A 14,243-nucleotide genomic window follows, 5' to 3' on the forward strand; every position below is an offset into this window, starting at 1 on the left:
GAACCACGAATGGGAAGGAAAAGAAAGGATAAACTATGCTCTGCAATTACCTTAATTTCAGAAAACGATGACTTTTAAAATGTCAAAAAAAAAAAAAAAGGAAAGCTATAATCTTAGGATTGAGGATAATGTCGCACTTTGAAAAACCATAGCTTTACAAAAAACTCACCTCATTACATTTATTTTGCTCACTTCACCTGTATTACAGACCAGCATCTGAGAATCTCTATTTACATTACATTGACACTTGAACTAAAATTCAGTTACTCTTCAAACCACTAATTTGGAGCATCTGCCTCATAAGCTCCCACCCGTACATTCTGCTACGCCATTAAATCAAAAGTCTCTGCATGACATCTGTTTCCATCAGCGACTTGTGCATTTTAAGAAATTCTTAAAAATGATCGTCTCAGCGGCAGCCTTTAAAAAGTTCATCACGATGGCACTGGTTTAGTTTGCAGCTAATCTCACTGTCAAAGGAACTTTTCTAAGCCGGTTCTAGAACTTCTGCTCAGATAATACGGCGTACTTTTTTCTCAAACGTTCTTCATAACCTAGCAACTCCTCACAGCTCCCACGGAAACCCCGCCTCTTCCGAGCTGGCCCGCGCCCATGGGCAAGGCTCCCACTCCGCTTCCCCAGGTGACCCAAAGGCCCAGCACTGACAGCATCCGAAGCACAAATCGCGGCTCATTGCTCGTAGTCGGTGTGTTAACCTGAGAGGTCGGGATCCCTGCCACACCCTGAAATGCCGTCTGCCCTCCAGTCTACTAGAATGTGGAGCAAAGAACCACCACCATCTTCCAGACGCTATCCAACAGCCAACGCAAGGGACTTGAAGCTCTGCTTCCCTAGTTCCTTGTCCCAGTTAGCATAATCCTCTGACAGAAGGTAGGTTCCTAAGGGAAATGGTGCCCATATGATCAGTTCCATGAGCAGAGCTCTTCACAGAAAAACATTCTGAGGTAGAGACTATTGCTAAGAAAAGTCAGAATCTGAAATGCATCTAGTACCAATATGGCCGCAGATCAGTTGGGTTGGGTTTTTTTTTTTTTAAGATTTATGATCGAAGTCCTGGATCTGCTATGTGACCTGTGGCCAGTTATGTGACCTCTTGTGCCTTGGTTTCCTCACCTGTAAACTGGGACCTGTGAGCATCCCTGTCTCAGAGCTGCTGTGAGGATTAACTGAGTTCTCCCATAAAGAGCCTAGAACAGAGGCCGGCACATTTTGTCCTCAAAGATCCTGACTGCAAGAAGAGAAGGAAACACAGACAAGGTCACCTTGCTGCAGAGGACGGGCACAGCGCTGGCCGGACTGGCGTGCACGGCTCCTAAGAGCTGACTGTGCCTCCCCAACCCCTCCTCCGGGGGCATCAGACCGGAAGCTTAGGTTGGATGTGACAGACAAATGTGCACTGTGGAAACTGAGACGCCACAAACCAGGAGGTTTTCTTCCTCCCTGCGAGGCCCTGCGACCAAACAACTACCAGTGCACCACTGGGATTCCGACCCGAAAGGAATGGTGATGTGAGTCTGGCAAGCAGAGACTATCTAACAACTGACCTATCAACAAGCCAGACCGTGTCTGTACTGGGCGCAGTCCAATGCGGGGGTAGAAAGACCCAAAAAAAAGGCCTAATTCTAAAAAGGGCAGGTGACCACAGTGGGAGGACAGATAAATGAAAATGCAAAACCAGAAGTAGAAAGAAGAAATGACCACGAACACAGAGGTAACCTAAAGGATTATAAAACAGTAATTTACACAAGCCGACGCTCACGCATTCAAAGCAGCGTGAACCATCCAAGGCTGCTGGAAACGTACCGTCCACCAAGCCCTGTGCAAATGCAAAGCCAGCCCCTCAGAACAAGGCCTGGCTCCCACCCTGAGGGCTCCACCTGGACGACCATGCGTGCGCCTGTTGCCAGCACAGACCGTGAGCTCCTTTAGGACACGGCGCTCCCTCAGCCCCTCGTATCACTGGGTCGCAGCTCCAGGCCTGACGTGCAGGCCTGACGATGGCATCCTCTGAGGTCTCAGCACATCGACCAGCAGATGAATGTGCTGAAGTTCCACAGCCAGCAGTGTGGCGCGGTGGGCGGGCAGGGCCAGGGGCCGCGCAGACGGAACGCGGGGCCTGGGCCCGCACCTCCCACCTGTGTGACTCGACAGGCGTGGGAGGGATTCTAGCTGTCCCGTTTTCATCCTCCCCTTCTTCAACAGCAATAGTTTTAGCTGGGTGCTTGGTGCCTCCCGGAGCCTAACTCTGCCAGCCACCCCTCGCAGCCAGCCATAGTCACGTGGCTGAGCTCTGGGCAAAGGGGTGAGCATGGAAGCGAAGCTGGAACCTCGAGGCCTGACTAGGGGTGCGCTCCTGGGTCCCTCTGGCCCTCCTCCCTGCTGGGAGATGGCGAAAGCCAGAGCAAGCACAGGTGGGGAAGGCCACTGCCAGACCAACTGCTCAGGCCTCCGTCCTTCAGGACCCTCTGCCACAGGCTATACCTTAACACAATCTGAGCAGGTTTCTTAACCTCCCTGAGCTTCAGCCTTCTCACCTGTAGAATGGTCACATTGTCTTCAAAAGGTTACAGAGCAGTTAAGTAACGCACCTGACATATGACAAGTTCTCAACCAATATCTGAATTTGCTGAATGAAGAAAAAATGTCACTGACACACATTACAAGCTCGACAAATGTCTGTGGCCTCCCCCTTTAAAATCGGTGTTAGTGCTTGGCCTCTCTTTCCCAGTGGTGGGAAAGCAGAGGCCCATAGGGCTGCTGGTCTTCAGCACAGCAAGGAACGGGGGGCTAAGCGGGCTGGATGCTGTTCTCCCCTGCGGGAAGAGTGGCCACCGAACCCACCAAGAGCAGAAGCATGGCCCCCGGGGCAGGCTAGGGCTCCTTCCTGACCACCATGTACTTACTTACCAGAGAAAAGCAAGCTTTCTCCACCGTCGTGAGATGCTACTCCTCGACTTGGAGTTGTGTATTGGTAAAAATACGAGTAACTCAAACAACAACAAAACACAAAAAAACTAAACAAGAGTGCATCAACCCTTTCCAGAAAATAGCAGAATGAGGCTTCCAAAGAGACTCGTGATGAAAGGGCATGCGATTAGTAACGAGACCAGGTAGCCCAAACCCAGCCTGACACGTAACCAAAAACATAAGACATTCCATTTGGTTCTTTTCCAAAGATGATAGTTCACCTTTCATAGTTTTCTACAGTTATGCTTATTTCTTTAGGAATAAAGAACAAGCTTGTTTTCTACTCTGTTTCTCATCATTCCAAAATCTGAAGTCTTGGAGGCTCTATTTCTTGGTTTTCACGTGTGTGCTTTATTTCCCATGTGCTCGGTCAGTTTTGTCTGTGTACTAACCAACATCCTTAAAAGACCTGTAAGGATTTTTTTTCACATTAGGACAAAGTTAACTTCCTCCAGAGAGGTTTTGTTTGTGGGATGCCTAAAGGCATTGCCAAACCAGAAAACTTGCAACAAAACTCACGCCTGACTGCCCTGAACTACTAGACAGTGCGAACCTGGACTATAAATCCTCACGGAGGCTAACCCAGAGCCACAGACGCCGCCCTCAACCCCGACTTCTTCCTGCTACATTTAGTAAAGACAATGAGGTGGGGGCAAAGACAGACAGAGGCAGGCCTGCTTCCAGTTCACCCTCTCTCTGATACAGACACAGCCCTTCAGGGACAGCCTCCTTCAGGATCTCTGCTTCAAGAGGACTGGAGACCCCAACTGTTCTTACTCCACCAGCCTCTAAAATCCCGGTCACCGAATGCCCTCAGGGAAAGGCAGACTCCATCCTATGGTGCTTAAATTACCTTTCTGGGTTCTTATTGTTATATTTTGGTCTGGAACTTGCTTGCTTCTATTGTCAGTTCTTTGAATTTTATTTTATTTTTTTAATCACATACAGCACCTGGTCTTCCTAGGTGGTCTCTCATCCAAGTACTAAGCAGGCCCGATCCTGCTTAGCTTCCGAGATCAGACGAGATCGGGCGTGTTCAGGGTGGCATGGCTGTAGACGATTTTTTGTTTTAATCTAACAATTTTAGTTGCTTTCCGCAACAGGGGAGGGGAATAGAAGATAGTCTAAAAAACCTAGCCCAACACTATCAAAAACAGAAGACACTGCTGTTTTTCTTGCAAAATATACGTGATTCACAATTCTTTACAGTGAAGTTTATACTCCCTCATCATTTTGAAGAATGAGTCCACTCCCTATTGGCTTCTATTCATGCTAATAAGACACCTGTTGTCCATCTAGCAGATGTTCCTTTGTGGGTAATCTATCTTTTATCTCTGGTTTAAGATCTTTGTCTTTGATGCTATACAATTTCAGCATAGGGGTACATGTTTCTTCTTATACTTCTTGGGACACAGTGTGCTTCTTAAACCTATGTATTTATATCTTCATTAGTTTCTGTCGAAGTTATTAATTCTTTCTACAACACCCCTCTTCAATTTTCTCTATTTTCCATTCTGGGATTCCAACTGCACATTTTCATTCAATCCTCCATTTTCTCGTAATCTCATTTTCCATTTTCCATCTCTCAGCGATGTACACGGGGTAAGTTCAGATACGTATTCCAGTTCACTAATTCTATTTTCAGCCATGTTTAATCCATTTAATCCACATATACTGAGTTTTTAATTTCAACGTTTTTTTCATTTCTGAAAGTTCTACCTGGATTTTGATACTTAGCTTTTCATTACTAATTTTCACTCTACTTTGTACTTCATCAAACATGTCACGTATTATTATATGTACTACATCTGATTATTCAATACGTGCAGGCCTTGAGGCACCTAATTATGCTACCTCTTCCTCATGACGGTGTGTGCACTGACTGTAAGCTCGAAGGCTGCTCCCATGTAATCTCTAGGACCCCCGAGTGCCTCCACTGTGCATGCTTTCCTCTGAAGAGGATTTACGTTTTCTTCAGCAAGGAGCAAAGGCGTGCCAGCCCAAGGCCTGCTGTTCCTTTTTCTTTTATTTTTCTCTTTTAGCCTTTGGAGAGTTATCTGGATTGCAATGCGAGAGCTCTTCAGGCGCATCCAATGCAAACCCCTCTTCCCTTGCTGATTGTCAGCATGGTATGTGTTCTGGATGGCGACCATGACAGTGCCATGCCCTATCGCATGTGTGCCTCACTACACATGCACAACTGTCCCCATTTTATGTGGACTCCACTTTGGCTTGGAGAGACCAAGTAAGTGTTCCACAACGCAGCGCCTCAAAAGCAGACTCGGGGATCAAAACACAACCAAAAGACAATGGACTATAGGCACCCTTTGAAACTAAATTTTTGCTGTCATCCATCTTTGAACTTCCACTTATACAGTATATTTGCACAAATTACACAGGAAAGCAGAATCAAAAAGAAAACTACCTTACCTTCTGTGGAAATTTCTTGTTTAAATTTTATATTCAGGCAAAATATGAAAACATTTAGGGTTTTTTCTTGGAGTATATGCAACTTTAAGAAAATTTTTTTCATTCAGTATAAGGTTTATAATTTCTTCACCTGAAAAATAAAAGGGAAAAAACTTATTTTAAGTTCTGCCTCTGTAAAGGTAACTTACCAAAATGGTAGAGAAGAGGAAAGCAAAAATCAGTACCTTTATTTAGTATTCAAATGATGAGAACATTTCATGATTAAGGAACTAAAACTTTGCTTTTCTGGAGACTGGGACCAACAACATACACCCTTCTGCATCTGGTTAACCAGCTCAGTGGTCAGAACGCCACACTAAAGACTTTGGGGACGTGAGAAGGGTCTCCACGAAGTTGTTCGGTTCCACAACTATACACTATCACCTCAGGAAAGGCATATCCCTGGTCACGCGGTGACCGGTCACAAGGTGACTGATAATCCAGCACAACTTCTAAAAGAAAAGAACCTAAAAGTGTTCCAGCTGTGATCTCTAAGCACCATTTCCAAACAAAGTGGTCAAAGTGATCAGTACTCCTTGGTACACGACTGACGCCGAGGTCTACAGCCAAATCATGGACAGGTGAAGCCTGGAGCTGACCGATCACACTGTATTTGCATGAAGTCATGATTTTACCTTTGAAAATTATACTTTAGCAATAGAAAGGAGTACTGTTCTAGATTATAAAAGACTTAAGACACATGATCATCAAAAGTAATATTTAGATCCTGTTTGGTTCCAATTAGAACAAATCAACTGGAAAACATTTTTGAAGATGCTGGGGAAACCCAAATATAAACTGGTATTAGATGATATGAGAAATCACCGTGCATTCTCTTAGTTGTAGTAACGAAATGGTAGCTATGTTTTTAAAAGCTAAAAACTTCCCATTATTAGAAAAAGTGAAGTATTCATGGTGAAATGACTTTATTTCTGGGATTTGCTTTAAAAATACTCCGTCAAAAAAACAATAACCAAACAAATTTTAAAAGTGAGAAGGAAAGGGACAGATGAAGAAAACTGGCTGATCACTGTTGAAGCCGGGCGATGAGTACATGGGTGTTTATTATAATGCTTTCTCTATATTTGTGTATTTTTAAATTTCATGTAAAAATCAAACAAAAAAAGGCAATAAAAGTTGGGCTGGTAAGCCAGGAATAAGTCAACACTGTCACCTTCCAAAGTAGGTAAACTTGTTACATCCAACAGTTCATAATTCAAAATTAGCTTTCTAACACTTTATACACAATTTTCAAATGAGGACGTATTGCTGTGAGGCTGACCTCAGGCCTGTTTCCTTCACCTCTGAACCAAGGCTTTGATGGCGGACAGAAAGAAATCTCCTTGACACACTCCGCTCAGCAGGAGCTGGAGGAACAGTGGACCTGTGGCCCCGAACAGCAGAGACATCGGGAGGACATGCAGCCAGGGAATGAGTGATGCCCTCTCAGTAACAAGCGCCTATCCTGAGCACCCCAGACGCATTCCCTGGCAATGTCACCCTCTCCCGCACCTTTCCACTGCAGGACACAAGCCTTCTGTCACCTGTGTCCTCCAGCCCAGACCCTGTCAGTCACTAATGGCGGGTCTGTCTGCTTACCATGCCCTCAGGATCTCACTCCTAGCTCTGCGTTTCTCTACAGAACCTTTCTCCCAAGCCCTATCACCATCTCCTTCTCTAAACACATGAATTCCCTCGATGCCCACCCAGGAAAAGGCCATGTGTGCTCTCTCTCCCAGGCACCCCAATCGGAAGGGGGTCAGTATTCTCATGGGTCCCATGGCTATTTTAGAGGCCACCTTAAACCTTCATTCTCAAACCTGTTTCTGATACTTTTGCTCTTGGCCAAGATAAAACAACAGAGAGCAGATTTACCTTCCCACCTGCAACTAAAAAATGAAAGGATAAAACATAAGAAACAGTTTTCAAGACACTAGGTGTCAGCAATGAAGAACAGTGATCTCTGATGGAGGGGAAACAAGACAGGCCCCCTAACGGCCCAGCTGTCTGCCCAAAAAGAAGTTCCGGCCCCTGAGGGGGAGTGGGTGGAGTCTCGCCATCCCCCGAGCTGAAGAAACAGAGCTAGGAGACCCGGGAGGCCAAGGCACTGGCGCTCAGCGCAGAACACGGGAGGGGACAGCGCTGCGCTGAGACGTGGGTGAGGCGCACAGCTGAGCCAGGGGAAGTACCACTCAAAAGGGTCAACGGGGACGATCCTGGGAGCCCACACGGAGCCGGGGACACTATTTCCCTCCCAGTCGCGGTGGAAAACTTCCTGATTCTTGGGGCAAGGGACAAGTACTCAGAAGACTTCTACCTCGGGCTGGAGCAAAATTAGCCCTAGACTAAACAGTACTCTGGTCCCACCTGACAAAGCTTAAAAGCAAGACCCACCAGCATCAAACTTTGAAGTAATTTAACTACATCCCAGAACAAAGGTCAAGAATGTTTAGAGAAATACAAAAATCCCTAGCATCCAACAAGATAAAGTCACAGTGTCTTGACATCCTACCAAAAATTACGACACATTCCAGGAAGCAGGGAAACACAAACTACGATGAAGAGAAAAATCAATGAAAACCAACCCAGAAATGACATAGGTGATAGAATTCGTAGGCAAGGACATCTAAACAGTTGTAATGACCGCGCTCCGTATCTTCAAAAACCCAGAGGCAAAGCAAGATTAGACATGTTAAATGGAGATATGAAAGATACGCGAAGACCCAAATAGAATCATAAAAATACTCAATCCAAAAAAGGCAGAAAAAGAGGAAAAGGGAACAAAGACCACACTGCACTTTTCCTGGACGCCTCCACATTGAGCGGGGTTTCCTCTCCGACCCTGACTCTCTCGGCCCCTTCTCACAGACAAGCGTCTCAGGGCTTAGGCCTCTGCCGGGAACACCTCTTCCCACCTGCCCTACTTGGCAAAGTCCTGCCTGCTCTTCAAGTTCAAAATTCAACCACGACCGCATGTGTCGAACTCTCCTGTTCCTCCCCACGCTCTCAGCAATCTGTTTACACCTCTGTTCGAGAATCACATTATAATAATCTGGTTCCAAATATATTTTTTTATTTTGAATTATAAAAAAAATTTAAATATAAAAAGGTCCAGAGAAGAGTATAATACCCATATGTTGAGATTTAATGATTGTTAACACTTGTTCACCTCTTCTACTTAAAAAAAAAATTCAAATACATTGAGGAACCCACCACCCACTAAACTCTTCCCCCTCAAAGACGATCGTGAACTTGCAGTGTCCGTACTTTCACTTCTTTCACTACTCGTGTATCTATAGGTGGTGTATTGTTTTAAGAATATATTTAAATACTTTTAAAACATACACAGACACTCTCCAATCATTGTAAGCTCACTTTAAATACGGTAGGCACTATTCCTTTATATAAAAAGGTATTTTTTGCCCACTTCCCTACCGAGGTACTGTGAAGATGTTTCTGATTTATCACCACCGCAGACTGGACTACCTGAACATTCTGCATATGCACCCTTTAGCGCAGTGTGTTTCTCAGCTTTTATTCGATGGGGAAGTGCTGGGTCACAGGACAGACACCTCTAAGGTTAGCACGCAGGATTCAGCCGCCCTTGGGAGTGTTCCACTGCAAGGCTGTACACTCCTGCACGAGCTCAGGGCACCTAGCAGGGCAGGCAGTTAAGCACCAACCCGGTTCACCAGGACTGGCCCAAGGCCACAAAGTTAATCAATGTCCGTTCTAGAACTTGGACCCAGGTTGACTGACAGCAAAGTCACTGTTCTCAGTTTCCACGTGACACCAGATTCTGGCCCAGTCAATAAAGAAAACAGGTATGAAAGGAGATGTAGAAGAAATGATGAAGACGGAAGACGACGACACGAAGGTACTGCCCAGGGAGGGCCACCTGGCACAGCAGGGAAAGGGACAAGAGCTGGGTCTTGTCTTGAGAGTAAATGAAGCCCTGAGGTGCAAGTCTTCAAAATGCAGCAATGGGTTTCTTTGTGGGGTGATGAAACGTTGTGGAGTTAGACAGTGGTGATGGCGCATAAACTTGTGAATATACTAAAGGCCACTGACCTGTATGTACACTTTAAAAAGGTAGATTTTATGGTATGTGAATTGTACCTCGATGAGAGAAAATGGAGCAGTCGGTGGGCTGACAGGTGGGAGTCAAGTTCCCGAAGAGCTCGGAAAGGTCTGAATGTCGACAGCAGCCCAGATGAGGCCACCGGGCCTGGTCTATGCCACAAGGAGCAGAGAGAGTGGGACACACACAGTCCCGCCCAAGGAGCCTGACCCCAGCGGAGAAGACAGGTCCTGGAGGGGCCGCCCGGGCCGCCGTGAGGGACACGCCCGGCAGTGCATGGGCCCAGGGCCTCCTCTCCACAGAGGACAGGGCGGCTCACTGGCCTGGGCCTTGGGGCATCCCTGCACACAGGGATGAACACACTGGCCTCCTGCGGGGAGGCGTTGGCCGGGGCCTGCCCGGGGGACCTCCTGTAGTCGCAGAGTCACACAGGAGAACCGGCCTCTCCTCCAGATGCAGCTGCCTGGCCCGGAGCTCAGCCCCACCTCCACCAACCTCTGCGTCTCTGCGTGTGCCGCAGGGTCGTGTGAGTGTCACACAAGATGTCGTATGAAGCAGAGTGCCCGATAAACGTTCGTGACTGGGTCAGGCTGCTGCACCAGAGAGAAAGCTGCTACGCGCAAGCCGGCCTGAAAGCCACTCGTTTCCAGTCACTGGCCACGAACCTCAGCTGAACGCTGAGCACAGCCTCGCGGTCCTCCTCTCCCTCCAGGAAGCCAGCTTCCCTCTCTTAGGACAACTGCGACACGCTTGAGACGAGCACAAGTGAAGTCTCTCTGCCTATCCCACGATTCCTGTGGCCTGCTGGAACCACCGGCAGGTGGCAGAGGGACACGTGCAGTTCTGAGCCCCAGTTTCGAGAGTCTCCAGAGCTTCTAATCTCACCCTCTGGAACCCTGGGACCAATGTGTGAAGCAGCCCCCCTCCCCGAGGCTCTGAGGTTCTGAGGATGACAGAACCATGGAGAGAGGCCTGAACATCCAGCCGAGGCCCCGGTCGTCTGAGGGAGCCAGGCTGACGACCTGAGGAGCCAAGAAGAGCCACTGCGGCTGAGCCGAGCCCGAAGTGGACTCAACCCAGACTCATGACTAAACCAAAGACTGCGGTTTTGAGCCATTGGCCACTGGGCTGGTCTTTTAGGAAGCGATCAGTAACTCATGCGACCACCTTGTTCCTTCTACTGTCCTCAGCCCTCCAATATCCTCAGCCTCTGAATCCACACACGGAGCAAAAGGTCTCAACTGGTCACTCTCCCGCCTTCCTGCCCTCCCTCCCATTACTCGAGGCCCGGCCCCGGCCCTGCCGTCCAGTGCACTCCCGTCTCTGGGCACGCGCACACACCCTGTCCCACAGACACTTCCCCATCCCGGTTCACAGCAAAGCCTCCTCGAGGACCTGCCTGCTCTTATCATCCCCAACCCCTCCCCTCCTGTCCGGCCTCTCTCCCCACCCTGCCACCAAACTGCTCTTGTCAAGGAGCCCAGGACCGCCAAGGACTTCCTCTCTGTCTCACCTCGTCCAGCACCCCAAGGCCTCTGGCTCCTTGACGGCCCCCACAGCTCCCATGCCCCTCGCTCAGCTCTGTGAGCAGCATGCCCAGCGTCCAGACCTGGTCTCCTCGCCCTCCCTCGGACACACACGATGCAGGGCTTAAATCCCGGTCTGCACATTCTGGGTCCAGACATGGAGGAGCAGCTAGGTCAGGCTGGTAATCACAAACTCGGGACAAAACACAGAAAACAGCAACCTAAGGTGCTAGAGACCAACGGAACGCATGCAGAAGCTGGAGGGAGCACAAGCCCTGGACAGAGAGCGAGCTGCGAGCTCTGCAGGGCCCCGGCCTCCCAGCTGAGGCCCCCGCAGCCCTGAGCCAGCCTCCCTGCGCATGGCTCACCGGTCTCACAGCAGGAGGAGAGCGACGTCAGGCTTCTGGCTACAGAATGGCTGAAACTGAAGGGGAAAGCCCAACATCGAAGGGAAAATCCCCCAAATCTGTACTAAATTCTTCTCAAATCCTTGGCTGACCGTGAACTGCTCGTGGTGGGATGACACCAAGATAGCTAACAGAAAATAAGTCACACCCGTATAAACAGAGCAGAAAGTGTCTGCCAGGGACTGAGGGCTGGGGGTGGGGCGGGCAGAAAGAGGCTGGTAAAGGGCGCAGACACTCAGCTACGAGATGAATAAGGTCTGAAGACTGGATGTAAAACATGGGCACCGCAGCTGACGACGCTGCATTGTATAACTGAAACCTGCTTGACTACGACTTAAAAATCCTCACACAAAAAAAAGAACATATGAAGTGATGGACGTGATAATTAACTAAATGGAAAGAATCCTTTCGTAACGTATTCGCGTATAAAATTATGACGTAATTCAAATATCTTATATCCTATTGGTCAATCATACCTCAATGAAGCTGAGAAAGAGGGAGGGAGGGAGGCAGAGGAGGAAGGAGGGAGGGAAGGAGGCAAACAAGCAGCTGTTATGAGGTGAAAGAGGAAAGCAAAGGTAAGCAAAGGTTTCAGCAGCTGTCCAGCACCGGGGAGACAGAATTTGGAGTTTAAGTTCTGCCAAATTAGAAGAGCTTTCCATTAAAACTCCAGAAGGGCCATGCCTGAGGAGTAAAATCCATGTTCCAGAACTAAAGGCTATACCCTAAAATTTGGGGGAAAACCAAAACAGATTCCATAGAAAAGCTTCTATGGAATCAAGATGATCTCCCAGTAACTGCACAACTACCCTAACAAAACGTAACACTCTTTAAGGGAAGATAATCTGAAACAGTCTCTAGAATGCACCATCCACAATGTCCATTACACAATAAAAAGTTACCAGATATGCAAAGCAAAAAAATGTCACGTCACCCATGATCGAAACTGTGGGACGATATCAGGCAATCTAAAATAGATGCCATGGGAGTGCCAAGAGAAGAGAAGAAAGAACATGAGGCAGGGGAAATATTTAAGAGGCAATAGCCAAAAAGTTTCCAAAGTTGATTAAATACATCAATCCAGAGAGCCAAGAAACTAAGTAAACCCCAAAGAGGATACATACAAAAACATCAAACTTAGAAAATTATCATCACACTGAAAGAGAAAAAAATAGAAATAAAGAGTTTATTTACTTACTAAAAATAAATAAAATACATTAAACAAAACAGGAAAAAAGATGTCAGGTGAACAACAGTAAGAGTGATAGCTGACTTCTCGTAAGAAACAACAGAAGCTCAAAGACCATGGGGTAACTTCTTTAAAGAGCTCAAAGGAAACTGGCAATCCAGACTTTTTTATCCAGCAAAACACTTTCTGACACCGAAGAGTGAATAAAGACCTTTTCAGAGAAATGAGAGGTGAAGGTATCTGTCCCCAGCATACCCACAATGTAAGAAATAATGAAGAGCTTCATGCTGAGGAAAACGATCCCATATAGAAATCTGATCTGCAAAAAGGAATGAAGAACTTCCCAACTCACTGCCTAGGCCGGTATTACCCTAATACCAAAACCAATGATATCACATGAAAAGAAAGTCATATGCAAAATATCTGTTATGAATATAAATGCAAAAATCCTCAACAAAACACTAGCAAAACAAGTCCAGCCACTCTACACCAAGGGGATTTAGCCTAAAATTGCAAGTTGCTCCAACATCTGAAAATCAATTAATATAATACACCATGTTGATAGAATAAAGGACAGAAACCAAATGATCACCTCAAAAGATGCAGAAAAAGCACTGAACAAAATCCAACACCCTTTCAGGGTAAAAACATGCCACAGAATAGGACTAGAACACAAGGCCCACTATCACCATCCCTATTCGACATTATACTAGAGGTTCTAGCCAGTTTCGAGAGTGCAAGAAAAAAGAAAAGGCATAAAACTTAGGGGGGAGTAAAAATAAGACTGTCTTTATTCACAGATAATGTGATTAAGTTGACAGAAAATCCAAAGAATGTATAAATACACTATGAGAACCGATAAAGTGAAACACACTATGAGAACCAACAAGTGAATTGAGCAAAGCTGCAGGATGCGTGTTCAGTACATACAAACCGTGTTTTTGTACATTAGCAACAAAACATTGAAAAACGATATAAAATGTTTTGAGTAATATCAAAAATACCATATACCTACAAATATATTAAATGAAAAAAGTGTACCAGCACTCTGAAAACTACGAAAAACTGGCTGAGAAAAACTGAACGTTTAAATAAGTGGAGACATATGCCATGTGCATATGTCTCAACGTTAATTCAATTCTAAACTTAAGCTGTAGATTCGACGTAATCCCAACCAAACTTCCAGCAAAAACTTCTGTACAAATTGAAGAGCTTATTCTAAAACTGGCAGGAAATTCTGTACAGGAATAAAGGTGAAGGTGTTACACGACCTGATTTCAAGACATACCATATTAAGTTACAGTCATTAAGACAGTGTGGTGTTGACACAGAATAGAAAAATGACCAAGGGAACATAACAGAAAGCCCAGAAATAAGCCTGCACACACGTTCGATTAATTTATAACAAAGCCTCCAATGCAATTTAACGGAGTCTTTTCAACAAATGATGCTAGAATGATTATGTAAACAACCCCTATGGAGGAAAAAAAGGACCTTGATTCCACCTCACCCAAAAAATAATGCAAGACGGGTCATTCAGAAGGAAAACCAGTATTTACTTGGAGATGGAGAAGCAGGAAAGA

At 46.4% G+C, this 14,243-nt stretch overlaps 1 protein-coding gene and 1 pseudogene across 3 annotated transcripts in view; both read right to left on the reverse strand.

The window, feature by feature from the left end:
• The window catches only part of PPP6R2 (protein phosphatase 6 regulatory subunit 2), a 51,766-nt gene extending 46,215 nt beyond the window's left edge, over window positions 1–5,551 (reverse strand). For all 3 annotated transcript variants that reach the window (XM_025051010.1, XM_025051011.1, XM_025051012.1), the window contains exon 1: window positions 5,419–5,551. The gene's annotated coding sequence lies outside the window, so the exon portion shown is untranslated. The remainder of the gene's footprint in view (window positions 1–5,418) is intronic.
• LOC112484731 lies at window positions 3,928–4,046 on the reverse strand (annotated as a pseudogene).
• Window positions 5,552–14,243: the final 8,692 nt, after the last annotated feature.

This window comes from Pteropus alecto, unplaced genomic scaffold (genome assembly GCF_000325575.1).
Source record: "Pteropus alecto unplaced genomic scaffold, ASM32557v1 scaffold118, whole genome shotgun sequence".
Taxonomy (NCBI): Eukaryota; Metazoa; Chordata; class Mammalia; order Chiroptera; family Pteropodidae; genus Pteropus; species Pteropus alecto.